General features: G+C 33.4%; 1 pseudogene; it reads right to left on the minus strand.

Annotated features, from left to right (window-relative positions):
* Positions 1-688: 688 nt before the first annotated feature.
* LOC132272448 (aspartic proteinase CDR1-like) lies at positions 689-19,949 on the minus strand (annotated as a pseudogene).
* Positions 19,950-20,182: the final 233 nt, after the last annotated feature.

Genomic DNA, 20,182 nt, shown 5'->3' on the forward strand with positions numbered 1-20,182 from the left:
GTATTTTTTTTGGGCTGTGCTAAAATTGCCTATATTAATAAGAATTTTTTTTCTGATGGGTAGGCTCAAGCCTACTAGAGCTCACCTCTAGATCCACTCTTGATTTGTATTCCAACTTAACATTAAGGCATGATAGTAAATTATACTCTCATTTTTTTCTGTTCTTTCTCAAAACTTAACATTCCCTGATTCATCATCACAGATAGATATTTGTGAATTTTCTTCCGCATTTGGATTGTGAAGGCCATCAAATTCCGGTGGAGTGATATTTCGAGCCTGCATCAGGGCCTTGTTCAATCATTTCAGTGTAAGATATCTAAACCATGAGTTTCTTTCTATGTGCTTAATAAATTGCTTGTTAAATTTACGTAGTTTTATCTATTGAATTATTCCCAAGAAAGATAAAAATTTCAGAGTGGTGGGAGGAACTCCTTTAATGTGAAATTAACATAAAATTTTAAATTATTATTGTTTAGTTATTGTAGAATGACAATGTCCTTATTGTTAAAGTGTTAGTTTAAAATAAAAAACGGACACAATCTTAATTCTTATATATATATATATATATTTGAGCCCTTCAGAAATAATTTATAGTTCTAGAGCAACTTATACATGAATACACATAAAACTCACTAAACACACTAATTTTATTGTCCTCAAGACAAATATATATTTGTAAGAGTTGTGATCAATCCTCAAGAAGTTCACAATCAATTATCTGGAAATAGAGTTTCATTTTGTTTAGGTCGTAACCAATGTTGTAATTCTGTTGATAATCCCAAGTATGCTCAACTGATTGGGTAATCGACTTTCAACCATGGCCATGCAAAACATATTAGTGTCAGTCTGTCGGAACATGTTGTCTATGTCTAGCACTAAGTCCGCCCCTCCAGCAAAATGAAATGTCACCACTGGGAATCCTTTAAGCTCTTCATCCACAACCCCCCTGTAACATAGGTAACCGGGGTTCTTGCTATCAACCTCCTGTGTCAGCAATCCACCTATCAAGGATTGCACCTCGGCTTTAAGTGGCTCGAACCCACTCCTTGTTAGAAGAGTATCCGTTGTACCAGAGTCGATCACAACCCTATCTTTGCCGAATAGATCTCTGTTGATGTCAAGCCTTTTCTCTCCCACGCTCATGCCTTCCATGGTCAAATGGTATAGGTTGTCACGCACTGCAATTGGTGTTGAATAGCCTTCAATATATGCTCCATCTCCAATGATTAACTGGTTATGATTATAGTAAGGATCGTTTATATTGCTAATGCAATAAGAAAATTTAGAGCCCAATTGAAAAGGCAAAGATGTACTATGATAGGCAAGTCCCGTAACTCCAGTTATTTTGCTGGCTATGAAGTCATTAATATTGTGTCCACAGCGAAACACCATGCTGGGGACACTTATTGTGCCTTCATCAGATGTCATGAATGTTAGCTTTTCAAAGGCAACATTTCCTGCTGTTGTAATTTTGTCCATGTATTGCAGGCTATAACCGCAACGAGAGAAACTATCACATCGAAATTCTATTTGACCATGAAACTTGAGGTGATTACAAGTAGGAGAATTGCACGGTATGTCTACATACGTGGATGACTTTGAAGGATCAAAAATGGGGCTGCCGGTGTCCATTATCGCTAGTTGTGGAACTGGTGGCTCTCCAATAGAAAATTTTAGAAGGAATTCTATGCCAGTATCAATCGGGATAACACCACCTTGGACATCATTAGTGGTGTTTAATCCGCTTTCTATCCTTGCCTTTAGGTAAGCAAAGCGTGCTAGTGAGCTTTCTGTAGCCCACCTAGCACGATCCAAGGGGTGGCACCAGGGTTATAATATGGTGAGTTAATCGAATCACGGTGAATGAGTTTAGTGACCAACCTACGAGGTTTTGTGATGGCAATCGTCGCGGTGGTGGCTGTTGCATCATTGCTTGAGCAGACTACAATGATGGAGAAGTACAAGAAAGAGTTTATTATGTTGAAGAAATGCATAAACATCTTTCCTAGCATCTGCTGCTTTTCTTTTTCTCCTTTTTGAACACACACCTTGGGCCAATAGAAACTCCACTAATTTATATATGACAAATTGAATGAAAAATAGTTGCAATATTTGTAGTATATATGCAAGGCTTGTCATATTCGGATGTTTAGTTATCAACATATTCTTTTCCTTTCACATCTTTAAAAAATGTGGTGGATAAAAGAGTGTGTTTAAGGTCCACAATACATGGTTATTGGATTTGAATAACCACTGAACATTGAACAACTTAAATCCGGGTATGTTTATAGCATCAAAATAATATATATATATGTGTGTGTGTGTGTGTGTGTGTGGAAATTAAATTTGTTATGCTGTCAATACTTCTTTTCTATTCACGCCTTGGCTTTAGAGTCGAATGTAAACAGAAGATTCATATAGCTCCTCAAAATGTTGGGAAAAAATTTTTGTTTGATGTTGTACTCTGTTTCTTTGAGCGGTATATGAAAAAGTAGACTAATCAAATGTTCTATTGGGATACAGATACAATGAGAGTACGTTAGGCCTTTGTTTGGGGAAATTTTGGCTTGAGACTGAAACTGTTGGGAAACGTTCTAGTTTTAAAAACTTTTTGAGGGATTTAAATTTATAGATCTTGATTCATCACATAGAGATAAGTTTTATGCAAAAATAAAACATGATGTATCATTCAATTAAAAAATTGAATACTTACATTAAGGTTTGACTAAACCTTAGATCTCTCCTCTAAAGTTAATGTTCTCACTTATTGTAGATCCCTTTTACTAGACACCTTTTCTATGGATCTCCATCTTCTTAGTAATGGTCTTGCCTTTAGGAATCACTCATAAGCCTTCATGAATGACCTTGGAAAACTAGGCTTGTGGGAGCCTTCATTAGATGTTATACTAACCCTAATTTTTAGAGAGAGAAAATTTATTCCTTTTTCCTTCTTCCAAAAATCCCCCTAAAATATACAGAAACCATGTATATTTCTAGACAACATAAAAATAAAGAAAAGGAAATAACAAATCCTTCTCAATCTCTAATTCACATGTCTCAAATCTAATATGATTCCAATATCAAGTTGGGTTATGAGTGAGAATCCATTGGACCTATTATTTTATTGGCTACAATGAATTAATAATTGGCCCGGTCAATGGACCCAATTCAATTAATTTATAAATTAATTTCTACTCCACTAAAAGAAATTAATTGAACTCTAATTAAATAATAAATAACCTCTAAGTCAATATTGCACTTTGACCCCTCTATGCATAATTTGTTATTGGATAAATAAAGCCATCAATCCGACTACTTAATTAATATATTTATTTTGGTACCATTGATTATTTCTGACTCGATCACAATAAAAACATTTGTTTGACAAAAAATAATAATTTAAATAAATAAATATATAATAAATCATTTTGTCTAAAAATATACGAAGGCCTTCGAATTTACTTTGTGATAAACCATAATCAATACAAAATAAATACAAGTAACAATAATGCAAATATTGAAAATATAATTCTCTAACTATTAATTACATAACTACCCAAAGTGTCGGTCTAAGGATCCCAAAGAATCCGCCGAACAAATCAAAGTAATTATTAATTAATAAAAGAGTCTATAATTTTCTCATACTTAAGAGTCAAATGCCATGACGGTGATAGGGAGCAATTGCATACGACGGCTCTCGTAATATATCTCAACCTAACGCGGATCCAATTCAAGTCTTAATTAATTATGAGTCCATCCATAATTACCGACTATGAACCATTTATGATTACTATTTATATTCATGTATTGATCGTCATCAAATACATACATAAATATCTCTTGTAATCAAATGGACACTATCAATTCTATAATGAATCGAAACATAATACATTGAATTCACCAATTGTATAAAAACATAAATATTTCAGAAACGTCATGAACTTATATCACTTTAATCCAAATAGGAATTTGCTATGCCAGGGCATATAAATCCCAACAGCTCCCACTTGCCCTCATAGCCAATTCAAATTGCACCTAACACTAATGTTATCCAGATGATGATCAAAATTATTGATCAATCACACTTTTGTTAATGGATCAACAAAGTTGTGTTCCAATGCAATGTTCTAGCCACGAGTACATTTTCTTACCGGACAATATCATGTAAAACATGATACTTCCTCTCAGTGTATCTTATTCCTCTATGGAACATTGGGTCATTGGTTTGGACTACTTCTACACTATTGTCGCCATATAGCTCGATAGGCAGGCTAGTATGCTCCACAACCTCTAAATCAGTGAGATCAAACCAATAGACTTCCTTTGCCGCCTTTAAGGCTGCAGTATACTCCATCTGCAGGTTTGAGTCAGCAGTTGAAATCTGCTTAATAATCTACCAACTGATTTCCCTTCCATTAAGTAAACATACACTAAGTCATGAACCTCATAGTATCTACTTCTGATTGAAAATCAGAACTAGCATACCTGACTAGGACTATATCATCACATCCATAAATGAGTATGATATCCTTGGTCCTCCTTAGGTATTTAATGATATTTTTCACAACAGACCAGTTATCAAGTCCAGGATTGGATTGATATCTTTTGACTATCCCTACTATGTAGCGGATGTCCTATTTGGTATAGACCATGGCATATATGAGACTACCATATGCCAAAGCATATAGTTCCAGTCTCATTAACTCAATCTCCTCTGCTAGTCTTGGAAAACTACTTACTAGAGAGAGCAATCCATATCAATAAAGCAAGAACTCATTCTTTGAGTTATGCATACCAAACCTGGTCAAAACTTTATTAATGTAGGATTATTAAGATAAACCTATTTTCCTTTTAACCTGATCTTGCAAAAGCTTGATCCTAAGAATATAACTTACATTTTGAAAATTCTTCATTTAAAAGTAATTGAACAACTACCTCTTTATTGATGACAAAACTTTCACATCATTCTAAATGAGTAGGATGTCATCAATATATATAGAATCAGAAAAATAATGACATTCCCTTGTACACTCATGATTTATTCACTAAGAAATCTTCTGGTATCTTTTTGTAGACTAACTTGCCTTCCATAGGTATCACCCTACTAGAAAGTTCTACAAGATCCCAGAATTTATTAGAATACATAGATTCCAACTCTGATTTCATAGTAACTCGCCAAAATGATCTGTATCCATATCGGTTCACGCTTCCTTGTAGCTTACTGGGTCCAACTCATGTTTAACAGGGATGTTCATAACGGTCTCACCTAAAAACATGATTCTGTCGGATTGGATAATTATTTTCCCACTACATCAATGTACCAATGAAGGAATCTGTGTACTAGATGATGCTGACGCATCAATAGGAAATTCATCTATAATTCTAAATCTATATACTAAGTGTGTTCATATGTGGTACATCTGGTACTCATACCATATTCTCTAACACTATGCTACTAGGTATGTGATTCATAATATGATTCTCCTATAGATAAACAGTGAGTGTAAAAAATCAACTTTTATCATTGAGATCATAAAATAATCCGTCTTAGTGACTTTTAGAGTAGCTATCAAATCTATCATGCGTATGATCTGTTTCCAACTTACTTGTCTATATCAAGCGCACATGTGCAAGACTACCCCATATGTGCATGTGATTTAAACTAAGATTTAGTAAAAAACACAGCTCAATGGTATCCTTGAGACAGACTAAGATGGAATGCAATTCATAATGCGCATCGATGTCATTAACGCTAAACTCTTAAATGAAAGAGATAATGTGGCATAACTGATCATAGATCTAAACATGTTAAGTGGAATTCTGTTATTCCTATTTGACACCTAAATGCATTTAGCGTCAATTGCGGAAAACTGGTACACAACATCCTCATTGACTATATAGTCTTTACACTATCCCAAGAAATACTCATATCCTCGATCAGATCGAAATGTCTTGATAAGTTTACCTAATATGTGCTCCACATTAGTCTTGACCTTCTCAGAATATACCAAGAGTTTAAGACTTGTGTTGTATCAGATAAACTTATCCAAAACGTGAGTAATCTTGCTTGGATGTTTATAAGACCATACGTGTCAGTGTGTACCGACTCCAATTGTCCTTTATGTCTATTTCATCTGGCTGATTAAGCCCTAAGAGTTATCTATCCTTCAAAATAGGGTTAACAAGTTTGGTTTAGGCTCCTTTGCCTCACTAGGTAATTAATCTTCTTTGACCAATTTTTGAATCTCATTTTGACTTATTACAACCCAAAAATAGACACTAAAAATACAATGAGTCATGAATAACAATTTTTCTCTTAACATTCAATCTAGAAGATGCAACATTAGTTTCTACATCCTGCAAATCTTAAGAGCTTGTGATTATAGTATATTAACCATCTTTCAATGCACCAGAAGCAATCACATATCTCTTCAATTTTATAAAACCAGTTTTACAATATAACAATACAGTTTTATAAACCACAAGTGAAACACGAACTAGATTGCGTCTAACTTCTGTGCATAAAGATAATTTTCTAATACTAATATCCTCATACTCTCTAATTTCAGATGTAAAACTCCCACTGACTTAGCTACAACCTTGACATCAGGTCAAGTATAAATATATATCCATATTATCCAGGCTTCTGGATTCCTGAAATCCTTGCAACAATTGCAAACATGTTTAGTGGCTCCAGAATCTATCCATCAGGAATTAATAGATACAACCACATAACATGGTTCAATGATTAAATATACATTTTCCTATGCCACGTCATTGCTTAGACAATTCGTCCTTGAGTGTCATAGTTAGCGGCAAAAGAAACAATTTCCTTCGCCCTCAACATACACTGCCTTATTCCCTTTAACCTTTTAGATACCCATGTATTGTGCAAGCCTAGTCCTATTATCATCCTTCTTCTTTGCTTTGCCCGTCCACTTAAGCCTAGAAGAAGATGGTATAGACTAGGTTAGATTGATAGGAGCGCCCATACTCTTGATTATCCCTTCATCTGTTACCAATTCTATAAGAATATCAGCAAGTGTGAACTCAAACTGATTCCTTATTTAGTTCACTCTAACAGAGTCGAACGAGTTTGGTAACAAGGTAATAATCATGTCAACTTGAAACTTACCACCCAAGTCAGCCCTATTGATCTCCAGCTAATTTTTAAATAATAAACAATCATTTTCCAAAATTCGATTTCATACTGGAGTTCCTTAGGCTATCTTGATGCTATTCAAGTCTGACATAGTACTTTGGCATACTCTCTATCTAATCTCTAATCTCACCAAAACATCTTATTGACATTTAACATGATGCTTGAAGAAGATAAAATAATGTAAATGTTAGCTTTGGAACGTATTCGAGGTAATCTCTAGAATATTGCACCAAGTCATCTCATTTGCCTTATTTCACTTATTCAAAGCATTAATGTTCTCTTGGGCATCTTAAAGTAAAAAAAATTAAATTTAGGAGTAGTAAATATATTTGTACCCTTACGTTGTGAATAAAATATCTAAGTTCCTTTCCCAGTCAATATTAATGAGGTCCAGTTACATTGAATATGTAAGCAAGGAGATAAACTGGATTAGACATAATTAATCTTAATATAAATTCATTCATACAATATGCAAGGTGAATTATTAATACTGTCATGCATATTTAAAATTAAAATGAGTTTGTTTACCACATAATATAATAAATCTCAATCGAACAAGAGATCATTATCATTATTAATAAACAATCCCTTTTAATTAATGCGAGTCCCTCAACCCTGTAGTATAATAAATCAACCAATCAATATGTCAATAGCTTATCCTGATGGAGGAGTTCATTATTACTATTGTTGGGATTCATTTGCTATTTGATGAGTACTTCCATTAAAATAATAATATGTGGGTCCCTTAACCACTGCATGAAAAATCGGATAATCAATACGCCAATAACTTATTCGGTTATCGAAGTTCATTATTGCTATTGGCGGGCAAATCCCATCATCTCCATATATCTTAAGACAATGCCTTGTCTATCTATATGAATTGATTCCCGATTATGTTTAGCCTTTCTAAAATCACCTAGTGTAGACCATTCCGTTGGGGAGCTAGCACTATTGATTTTAGATTGAGTGTATAACGTTATTAATGCTCTAATGGAAAATAAAACATTAAATATCTTGTCATTATAATCTAGACTCTTTAAATCATGCGTAGGGCCTTATTTTTAAAGATCTAATTACAATGAACATTTAATATTATTATTTTCATGAGATAACCATTCTTGTAATATTAAGACTCTTCAAATCATGCGTGGGGCCTTATTTTTGAAAATCTAATTACAATGGCGTTAATAACGAAGGCCATAGGGCAATGTATAAAAATCCCCACTCCCACTCAATTTTTAATCATTCTTAATTAGGGTTTTCATTTTATTCATTTACATGATATAATGCATGCAAAACGTCTTGACTTTAATCCAATTAAATTTAGAAAATAATTAGACTTTTAAATGATTCACTAATATTTAATTGGAGGCACACTTTAAAAATAATTTTCAAAAATAATTTTTCGTTTCCCAATAAGTGCCCTCTAATTAATTAGTAATCAAATCTAATTAATTTTCATAATTTAATTAATATAAATCAAGCCATTTAAATAAATATCATGGATCCAATGCATGAATAATAATTAATAAACAATTATTTATTCCATGCATCACATATATCAATTAATGACAGATCAAGCAAATAAAAATGGCCAATGGAATCAGCTTTTAACATTTAATTGCTCTATGTATTGCATGAGTGTCTTTCAACGCCTTGTAAACAGCCGCAGGAGGCTGGTACTCGTTTGGAGAAGCAAAACACCGCTTGGAATGCGCCCGGAGGGCCCCACACGCGCTCATAAGCGCCGAGGGCAAGCAGCAGGACACTGCACGGGCCTCCACGCGCCCCCACACTCAGGCACGCACCTGCACGCGCTCGGTGTGCGCGTCAACGCGTAAGACGTGCCTGCACGCGCTTTGTAGATGCTGCAGCGCGTGATTCCACGCGCTTGTCTTGTAGTTACGCCGCATCACTCGGCGCGTGCATCTCACGCGCATTCCCATTGGGCACTCATACAGCGCACCATGGAATGCGCTGCATGGGATCTTTTTCGCTTCTGATCTTTGATCTGAAGGCTGCTGGTGCGCGTGCATATGCACTGCGCCACATCGGATCATCTGTCTACCTTCCGGCAATGTCCCTCGCCGTCGGCATTACTTCGATAGCCAGAAAATTTCAGAAAATTAATAAAAAATCCCAGAAAATTATAATTAAGCCCAAAAAATTCCAGAAAAATTCTGAAAAATTCTGGAAAAATTCTAGAAAATTCTTGAAGCCTAATTTAACCCTTTTGGACATTCCTGAAGCTTCATAGCATCCTTTGATGAAGATTACATGGCTTTAAATAAATTTACAATTTGAAATACAATGAAAAAAATTGAATTACATCATTGAACTTTCAAACGGCTAAATCAAAGCCTTAATTACATTCATCCAAAGATAAAATTACATTCCAATAACCTATAAGCTTCATCCATGGCCTAAACATTCATCAACATTCATCCAATCACAAATATACATACATCATGATCATATAAAAAAATATATACATATGCATATATAACTTTGGATCCATGAATGATGATTTTCATAAAATCATGATCTCTAGTGATGAATCAAACCATGCTCTGATACCACTGTTGAGAAACGTTCTAGTTTTAAAAACTTTTCGATGGATTTAAATTCATAGATCTTGATTCATCACATAGAGACAAGTTTTATGCAAAAATAAAACATGATATATCATTCAATTACAAGATTGAATACTTACATTAAGATTTGAGTAAACCTTAGATCTCTCCTTCAAAGTGAATGTTCTCACTTATTGTAGATCCCTTTTGCTAGACACCTTTTCCATGAATCTCCATCTTCTTGGTAATGGTCTTGCCTTTAGGAATCACTCATAAGCCTCCATGAATGACCTTGGAAAACTAGGCTTGTGGGAGCCTCCATTAGATGAGAACACTAACCCTAATTTTTAGAGAGAGAAAATTTATTCCTTTTTCCTTCTTCCAAAAATCCCCCTAACATATACATAGACCATGTATATTTATAGGCAACATAAAAATAAAGAAAAGGAAACAACAAATCCTTCTCAATCTCTAATTCACATGTCTCAAATCTAATATGATTCCAATATCAAGTTGGGCTATGAGTGAGATTCCATTAGATCTATTATTTTATTGGCTACAATGAATTAATAATTAACCCGGTCAATGGACCCAATTCAATTAATTCATAAATTAATTTCTACTCCACTAAAAGAAATTAATTAAACTCCAATTAAATAATAAATAACCTCTAAGTTAATATTACACTTTGACCCCTCTATGCATAATTTGTTATCGAATAAATAAAGCCATCAATCCGACTACTTAATTAATATATTTATTTTGGTACCATTGATTATTTCTGGCTCGATCACAATAAAAATATTTGTTTGACAAAAAATAATAATTTAAATAAATAAATATATAATAAATCATTTTGTCTAAAAACATACGAAGGCCTTCGAATTTACTTTGTGATCAACCATAATCAATACAAAATAAATACAAGTAGTAATGATGCAAATATTGAAAATATAACTCTCTAACTATTAATTACATAACTACCCAAAGTGTCGGTCTAAGAATCCCGAAGAATCCGCTGAACAAATCAAAGTAATTATTAATTAATAAAAGAATCTATAATTTTCTCATGCTTAAGAGTCAAATGCCATGACGGTGATAGGGAGCAATTGCATACGACGGCTCTCGCAATATATCTCAATCTAACGCGGATCCAGTTCAAGTCTTAATTAATTATGAGTCCATCCATAATTACCGACTATGAACCATTTATGATTACTATTTATATTCATGTATTGATCGCCATCACATACATATATAAATATCTCTTGTAATCAAGTGGATACTATCAATTCTATAATGAATCGAAACATAATATATTGAATTCACCAATTGTATAAAAACATAAATATTTCAGAAACGTCATGAACTTATGTCACTTTAATCCAAATAGGAATTTGCTATGCCAGGACATATAAATCCCAACAAAAACAAGTTTTAATGGAGTGATGGAGCTACTCAAGAAAGCTGAGGCTCTTTGGAAACATTGTCCTCGAGCTTATCCCCCAAAAAAAAAATAATAATAATAATAATAATAATAATAATGATGATGATGATGAATAATTACATTTATGTGAGCATATTTATATGTGTGAATTATTGTTTCAGATTAATGTGTGAATTATTGTTTTATATACTTTGCTCAGATTGAGTACTCTGTATGCTGCAACAATTACCTGTCAGATACTTGTAACGGTAACAACTGTCAAAATAACCGACTCAGATAGACTAGATTACTAAAACTTCCTCTTAAGCCATAGTCTCTCTCACTCTGTACACAACAACCATCAATTCTTTCAGAAAGCATAATTATAGACTGAAAACAAACAAGAAGTGAAATGGATGACGATCTCAGTAATCCATTGCATGACGAATATGAGTTCTAATTAATGATTCAAATGCGAATAGTGTATAGATTGAGGAGTGAAGACTCACATTTTGATTCTATTCTAATCCTATAAATGAAAAGGAAAATTTTAGTATTATGCTAGGTAATCAAAGAAGTGTCTTCTTAAAAAATGCGATAGGGTATGATCCTCATATTAAAGATGCATGCTTGTCTTCTTAATGTTTTGTCATCATCAAAAAGGGGGAGATTGTTGATCTTAATGATTTTATCCAATGACAATTTAGAGGTTTTGATGATAACAAACCACTAATAGTGTTTAAAGACTAATGTTTACATTGAATGTTATAAATTATTTACATTCAAAGGATGTGATGAAGCAGTGGCACACAGAAGAGAAGGAAAAGATGAAGTTAGTAACTAAAGGTTGACCGGTTCACTGAAGAAATTGCAAAAAGCAACATTCATATCATGTGTAGATGATTTTCAGTGTTTGTTCGCCGAAAAAAAAAAAATATTTAATAAGAAATAGTTTTCATGTGTTTGATATTTATAAATATTTTCATTTAAAAATTTAAGCCCTTGTCTTTATCATTAAAACTTACATGATCATAAAAATCTACAAACTAGACTGAGGTTTGTCAAAATATAAAAATGAAATAAAATTAGACTAACAAAATAGAAAATAATTTTAAAGAAATAGTTTTCATGTGTGGTTTTTGAGAATGTTTTTGTATATAAATTCAATCGCTCTCATCACTATCGTTAAAACTTTCGTGGTCATAAAAATTTACAAAGGAGATTGAGGTGTCAAAAAATAATATAAAAAATAAAATTGGACTTAAGGTTTGTTTTTGAAACATTCTATCAAACAGTATGTACACAAGAAGAAGTTGAGTTAAAATTGCAACAATCGGATTGAGAGGATGTAAATTGATATTTATAAATAAATAAAAATTAGACTAAAGTTTGTTTGTGAGACAATCTATCAAACAGTTTGTAAATAAGAAAAGACGAGCTATAATATAATTGCAACATAATATTGAGAGGATATGGATCAACTTAGAATTGGCATGATTTTGCCAGACTCAATGAAGTTCAAACATCAACAAGAAATTTTGAATTTACTTTGAGAGATAGAATATCAGAAACTTATGTACACAGTCTAAACACAACCGTCAATTTGATGATCCGCATAAAAAAATAGTTCACCGGCGACCCAATATGACCCAAACTTCCTTTGAAGTTCAATCGTCGACAAGAAATTTTGGATTTACTTTGATAGAGAGAACATCAACTTATGTTTCACAGCCTATACACACCGTCAGATAGATAGTCGGTATCAAAAAGGTTTATCAACGACCAAATTGTTGATCGATAACGTCAAAAAGTCTATTAAAAAATGTAAAACAACTTACGACTATTTACTTGGCAAGTCATTTTCACCAATATTAGCATAACATTTTTTTACATGGAAAACATTTTTCAATTATTAAAAGGGAGCCAAACACCAAAAAATAATGAAAAATAGTTTACGTCGTAAAATGTTTTTGTTGCAAAATATTTTCCCTCTAGACCCATTTGTTTCTTCGTCCAAAAATATTTTCCTTTTTCAGGTTAAATATATATATATTTTTTATTTTTTTTCTATATTTGGCAAAAATTTAGGTAGAGGTTGAGGCCGAGTCCATCAGGAGGGGAGTTGTAAAATAAGTTGTCGAAAATTGATGGATAAGTTATTTTTGTCATATTTTAAATACTTTTTTGCTTCGAAAATATTTTAAGACAATTAAACACTAGAAGAAAAAAAAAAAAAAAAAAAAAATCTGAAAAATATTTTGCATCCAAACAAATAGAGCATGCATGCAAAAAATATTTTTCATATATTGTTTGTAAAATTCTTTTTTCATTTTCATTTTTAAGTGTTTGGTTAGCTGAAAATAATTTTTAAGAAATAGTTTTAATTTGTTTGACTTTTGAAAATATTTTTATATAAAAATTCACGCTCTAATCTCTATCATTAAAACTTTAATGATCATAATAATATAAAAAGTAGACCCGGGTTTGTAAAATAAAAATAATAATAATTAGACTAAGATTTGTATGATAGGCATTCTATGAAATAGTTTGTAGACAAGAAAAAGATGATCTGTAATTGCAATATCAGATAGGGAGTATATGAATCAAGTTAGACCTAAAACGACTAGACATATATTACATCAACAAACATATGTTTCACAGCCTAACCATTGAGGAACAGTTTTAATTTTTGAAGCCATTATTAACAACGCAGGGTCTGGCTTCATATGGTCAGAAAGTGGGATCCCTAGAAAAGAACTTTCAATTTTTAGCAGAAAATATTTTACCAGAAAAACACTTTCAATTTTTAAAAGGGAGCCAACACCAAAAAATGACAAAAATATTTTCAAAAAACATTTTACTTGGGCGTAAATTTTTTTTTTTTTTTGTTGTAAAAAAAATTCCATGTAAACTTTTCTATTTGTATATTTATCTATATATATATATATATATATATATATATTGTTTTTCATATTTTAGTTGTTGTTTCACTGTGTGGTCGGAAATAATTTTATATAAAATTCAAGCTCTTATCCGTATCATTAAAACACTTGTGATTATTAAAATCTACTACGTATAAAGTAGACTACGGTCTGTAAAAAATTTAACTACGTAATAATTAGACTATGCCTTGTGTGAGTCATTCTATCAAGGGACTTTTACATATAAGTGGTGGTAGAAAAAGTTTATTACCAAATGATGAACGTACTTTGTATGTTTAAGATATCATGAACAAAAGTGAAGTCTTTCTATTTGAACCCCTATTATAAGTTAAAATTATATTTTCATCCCTAAAGTTTATTTTATGCACAATTTATCCAAAGAAGAACTTTTAGGAATTCTAAAATATTTTCAACTAGCACTTAGGGACTGTTACACTTCATGAGAATCTGAAAATACAACACATAGCCTTCAATGAAGAATAGAAGAACTTAGATCTAGAATTATTCTTATACAGAATATTTTAGAAGTTAGACGACAAAAATTTTAGTTAAGTTTATGAACAGAATAGAGTTTAATAACCTTGACACCTCTATAAAACGACTAGGAGAAAAACATCTATCTTAAATAGAGATATCACTTAAGTGAAATTACCAAACTTGTAATTTTAAATCTTAAAAGTGTAATGACCCGGTCATTTTCCTTTCTTTCTTTTTTCTGAAATTTTACTGATAAATTTTTTTCGTTTAATTTTCTTTTCTGAGTTCTGTTTCTCTTCACTTAGTGTCATCTCGAGTGCTTAGAAATGGTTTCCGAAACTCTTTCATTCGGATTGACAACTTCCATTAAGGACCGAGTCATTTCCACATTTTTCTTTTTTCGACACTATTCACTTTTCGTCCTTTTCCCTATTCTGTCTTTTTCCCGTTTGTCACTTTTTGGCATAACTTCAATTTTCAAGCTCAGAGTTAGTTTTTGACTTCACGTGCCTTCATTCTAAGTGATTTCCATGAAATACGTATCTTTACTTTTGTAAGAAAGTACTCTGGTTGCTCCCGGTGTCCATACGGGTATAGATGCACAATCCTTTAAAATCTTTTTTCTTTTCTTGGGGTGTTTTTCATAAATATTTTTTGAAGATATTTTATTTCAGGGGTTTTTAAGAAAATATTTTTGGAATATATTTTCATTCTGGGTCATTAGTGCAATTAATCTTTTTTTGAGAGGCCATTGTGCAATTAACGAAAGTTATTACAAAATATCTCATTTTGAGCCTGGATCCTCGTACAAAATTCATTTTCACTTTTTGTCGAGTCGTGTACTCTTAGAATTTCCTTCTGATCATTTTTTCTCCAGTTTCAGGGTTTTTGGCCCCAGTTGCCGCCAAACTTGTTCGGGGCATATCTCTTTACTCGGAACTCAGTTTTCGACGCCGTTTCTTCCGTTGTTCATATTTTCTCATTTCGGTTCTTTTTTGTTCACAGAGTTTCATCGTTTGAGAATGTCTGCTCAAATTTCACTTTTCCGGACCCGGCGGGACCCTTTCGGGGCACTTTTAGGGTTTTACTATAAATATAATGTCTTAAAGACAAAATTCAGATTTTCCATCATCTTCCTCCCTCTTTGACCGGCAGCCATGGCAGCCCCTTGGGCTGCCACCTTTTCTTCTTCTCCTCCACTTGATTTCCTTAGTGAAAAGTCTTCGGCCTTAACATTTATCGTAGGCCTCGTCGTGCTCTACCTTTCCCCTTTATTAGAACCCATTTCTAACTATTTTTCGATTTTGGGTTTAATATCAAGTTGTGATTTTCATGGGGCTTCCTTGGGATTCTTGTTCATCGTGTTGTCCCCGACAAAATCCCGCAGTATCGTCAAATTCGGAGCACTTTTCTTTTAATGGAAATTTGAGATTTTCATCTCAAATTGAGGTAGGGGGTGTTATAAATTATATTCTTGATGTCTTGCATGCTATTGATACTTATACAACTTGTATGCTTACTTTTGTTCAAGATCTAGAAATTTATTTAAATTTGATTTAAATTCTATTTAATTGTACCTTGCTTGTTTTCCATTTTTGACTTGATATATGGTATGGCCATGACTTAATCCATGATATATATTAATTTGAGATCGTTTCAATAACTTTTGAAATCTAGAGATTTAATTAATTTTAAATTAATTAAATTATATATGTCCATATCTTGCTCATTTTGCACTTTTGATTTGATATATGCAATCACCATGGAATGGACATTCATATATATTATTTTAAGAAAATTTGGGTAACTATTGAAAATTAGTAATTTGATTATTTTTATGTTAATTAAATTCCACATGTTTATATCTTGCTCACTTTGTGAAATTGATGTGATAATTACAATCACCATGAAATGGACATTCACATATATTATTTTGAGAATTTTTGGACAACTTTGATTTTTAGAGAAATTGATTAATTAGGTTAATTAATTTCTACTTAGTGTTCTAATGAATTAGACTTGTAATTCATGGGGCTTTTGCCTTTTTATCTTGTATCATGACTTGTTGCAACTTAGCTCCATTAATGTAGTTAATGAACTTGCACCCTTACATTGGAATGATTTAATTGTTCAAGAGTTGTTAAACAAATGATTAAATCGTTAAACTTATACTAGTGGTGTGTTTGCATCAATGGATTCATTGTGTTTCAAATCCTAGTTTGTAGTCTATGTAGATGCATATCATGATCTCTTGACATTTCACATGCCATCATAGTTGAGAACTTAGGGCATAACTTGTGTGTTCCAAAATCTTGGTTGTGCATGAAATGTGGATTAATGCATTACTTGTATCTTGATGCACTTTTGGTTGCACAACTTGTTGATTTTGGGACTTGGGATATCAATCAAGAATTAACATGGTTAGGACTTAGTTCTAGTATGGGAGATAGAGAGCTCCCTACACTATTGTGCGCACTAGGGCAAGGTACCCATGGGTTAGTAGCCCTAAAGTGATCCCAAGAGTACAGTTTTAATTCGGGCGATATCCGAGTATCCACATTGGTTAATTTCACTCTTTAAATTTCAAGTTGCTATTCCTTAAAGATTTAAACCATGTCATATTATGTGAAATGCTCCAATCTTGTTAATTGCATAGATATTATACCTTATTCTTGATTTCATGTATAACTCTTATCGTGTTAATCGGAATGTTCCATTCTTATTTACTTGCATAGATAGTATGCATTTTCTTTGATTTCACACCTTGTCCTTGTAGTGTTCATTGAATTGTTTCAATCTTCTTAATTTTCTTAGTTATCTCGTTCCGTGTTACTTTATGCTATCGTGACTTAGGAATGATCATATGCATGTAACTTGACTTAGATTCTAGGTGGCATGGTCCACATGTAATGATTTATATCAACATGCAAAATCTCTAAACCCTTAGATTTCAAGTGACATCTCTGAAGATATAAGGACCTTGTCATGTTATTTGGAGTATTTCCTACCCTATTTAATTTGTATAGACATTATGTTTACTTCGTGTATTTAGACCTCATTCGGTATACTTGAAACTGTACACTTGCATTTTGTATCTAGATTCCATTTAGCATACTCGTGTCTTGTATACTTGCCTTGTATGTTTCCAATCTCATTAGTATACCTGTGTTTTGTAGACTTACCTCGCATGCTTTCATCTTCGTTTAGTACACTTGTAACCGGTATGCTTATATGTCGTGTATCTCGTTTCAGTCGCATAAGTAGCTTAGGATGATCCCTGAGTCTCACTCTGACATAGACGTTAGGTGGCACAACCATTTTGAATTATTTTAAGTTAATGTAAAAATCTATAAGAAATCGAGTCATCCATGCTCATTTCCTACGAGTAAACTTGTTTACTCACCCCGAAGTTACTGGGGGATTTGTTTCAGGTACGAAGACTTGGTTCGTGATGCTTATCGTTCATTGGGATAACTTATAGCTTTTAAGTTTCCATTTCATGCAAATGTTGGCATGAAATGCCTTTTTGTAGCTTTTTATGTCAAAACTTGTATCTTTGATTCCATATATGTAAGTGTACATAAGTACACTCCTTTCAAAGTATTTAACTTGTATAAGATAAGGCCGGAGGCCAATGACATGTATCTTGTATTCTATGCACTTTCTTTTTCAAGGTTCATTATGAAAATATTGAAAAATCACAAGTCATTGTTTCACCATGTTCGCATCGGGTGTGGGAATTCCATTCTTTTTCTTTCACAGGGTCTCATTAACCATGTTTGAGGTGTGGCCAAGGGCCAAACACCATTTCATTTTTATTTTTTCATTTTAGTTTCATATTTTGCATTTTGGCCTAAAATAGTGAAATCCGAGCCTTTAAGGGTTTATTTGCAAATCGAGTAGTGCAAAGTGTGTTCCGGCACATCCAATAGGTCTCATTTAGCATGTATGAAGTGTGGCCAAAGGCCAAACGGCCTTTTGAAAGCATTTAAGTCTGGTTGTTGCATGGTTTGTCCTTAAAAGGCATTTTTCTCGCATTTGAGGTTTGAGAGTTCAAATTTTGCATCGACAGTATTTTTAAGCCGTGGATCATTGTAGCGTGTCCTAATAGGTAAGTTACGTCTGCGTGCATGATCGTTTCCGGGAAAAACCATCTCCTTGGTGAAATGAGCCTTCTATGGAAACATTTTGCACTTTTCTCGCATAATCTAGTTTAAGCGCATTTAGGGGATTTTCTTTGGAAAATAAATTCTAATCTTAACTCCATCACATAGAAAATGTGATTTTAGGGGTAGTTTCTTCACGGCATTTTTCCAAAAAATGTCGTCTTGGGCTCGAAAATCCCAAATCCATCTTAGTTTCCATTTTCTGCATTTTTTTTTTAAAGTAACAGGTTGCAGCATGCTCTCGGCTCAAAAGAGCCGACTCTTTCATCAACCCAGCCAACTCAGTTCACAAAAGAGCCAACTGGATTCATCTGGGCATCAATTTTGGTGCTCTCGGCCTAACCCAGCCGACTCAATTCTCAACCAAGCCGACTCGGTTGTTCTTGGCCTAAAAGAGCCGACTCAGTTGCCAACTGAGCCGACTAAGTTTGGCTGCAGCGATGACCTAACTTAAAATGGTTATAACTTGCTCATCCAAGGTCTAAATTAGGTCATTTTTAAGCCTAAACTCAAGAGCTTGAAGTAAGCTTTCCAATGGTACCAACCACACCCTGAAACTCCAATCATAGTGAGAGTTATGATGGTTTTAGTGAGGTAGGGTTATGGTATCTCTAAGTTAAAGGATGCCGTTTTGTTCTATCTTCATATCTTTGTCATCTGGACTCTGAATCAAGTGATTCTTGAGTCCATCCTTGTTAATTTTTCATTGTCTTTCCAATGGTGTGCACGGTGGCACCCATTTCAGTTTGAAATGGCCATTTTGCCCTTGGTCCATTTCTTGAAGGGTTTTGAAACCCTAGCTCCGGTATTTTCTTCCGCATAGTCACGGGATTCCTCGGAAGATCGTTCTTGTGTCTTAGGGATGACGTACATCTCTATAGACTTGTTCATGTTTTGCTTCCGCATCTTAGATCCGGTTCGGGTCATCACTGACGCATTAGGTTGAATAAAAAACCCGGGTCTTTACAAAAAGTGCTTAACAAGGAGTACAGGAGGAAGAAAGAAAAAAACAAGGAAAGCAAAAATAGCATTAGTTGCATTAAAGTCCTCACTAGGAGTTAATCAGTCCTGAAGTAGTTCACAATAAATTCTCTTGAAATAAAGTTTCTTACCGGATAGGTCATATCCAATGTTGTAATATTGTTGAGCTATAATCCCAATTGCACTAAGTCGATCCTCATCATCAGACACAAACACAGCCATGCAAAATGCATTAGGGCCATACTATCGAAACATGTTGTTTATGTCTAACACTAAGTCAACCCCTTCAGCAAAGTGAAATGCCACTACTGGGAACCTTTAAGGTCTTCACTCATGACCCCCCCTATAGCATAGGAGATCAGGTTTCATAGTAATCACCACCCGTCTGAACAATCCACCTATCACGGCTTGCACCTTGGCTTTAAGTGGTTCGAACCTAGGTCTTGCTAGAAGAG

This window comes from Cornus florida, unplaced genomic scaffold (assembly GCF_030987335.1).
Source record: "Cornus florida cultivar Cherokee Brave unplaced genomic scaffold, ASM3098733v1 CherokeeBrave_3.0.0_Hap2_Chr09, whole genome shotgun sequence".
Taxonomy (NCBI): domain Eukaryota; kingdom Viridiplantae; phylum Streptophyta; class Magnoliopsida; order Cornales; family Cornaceae; genus Cornus; species Cornus florida.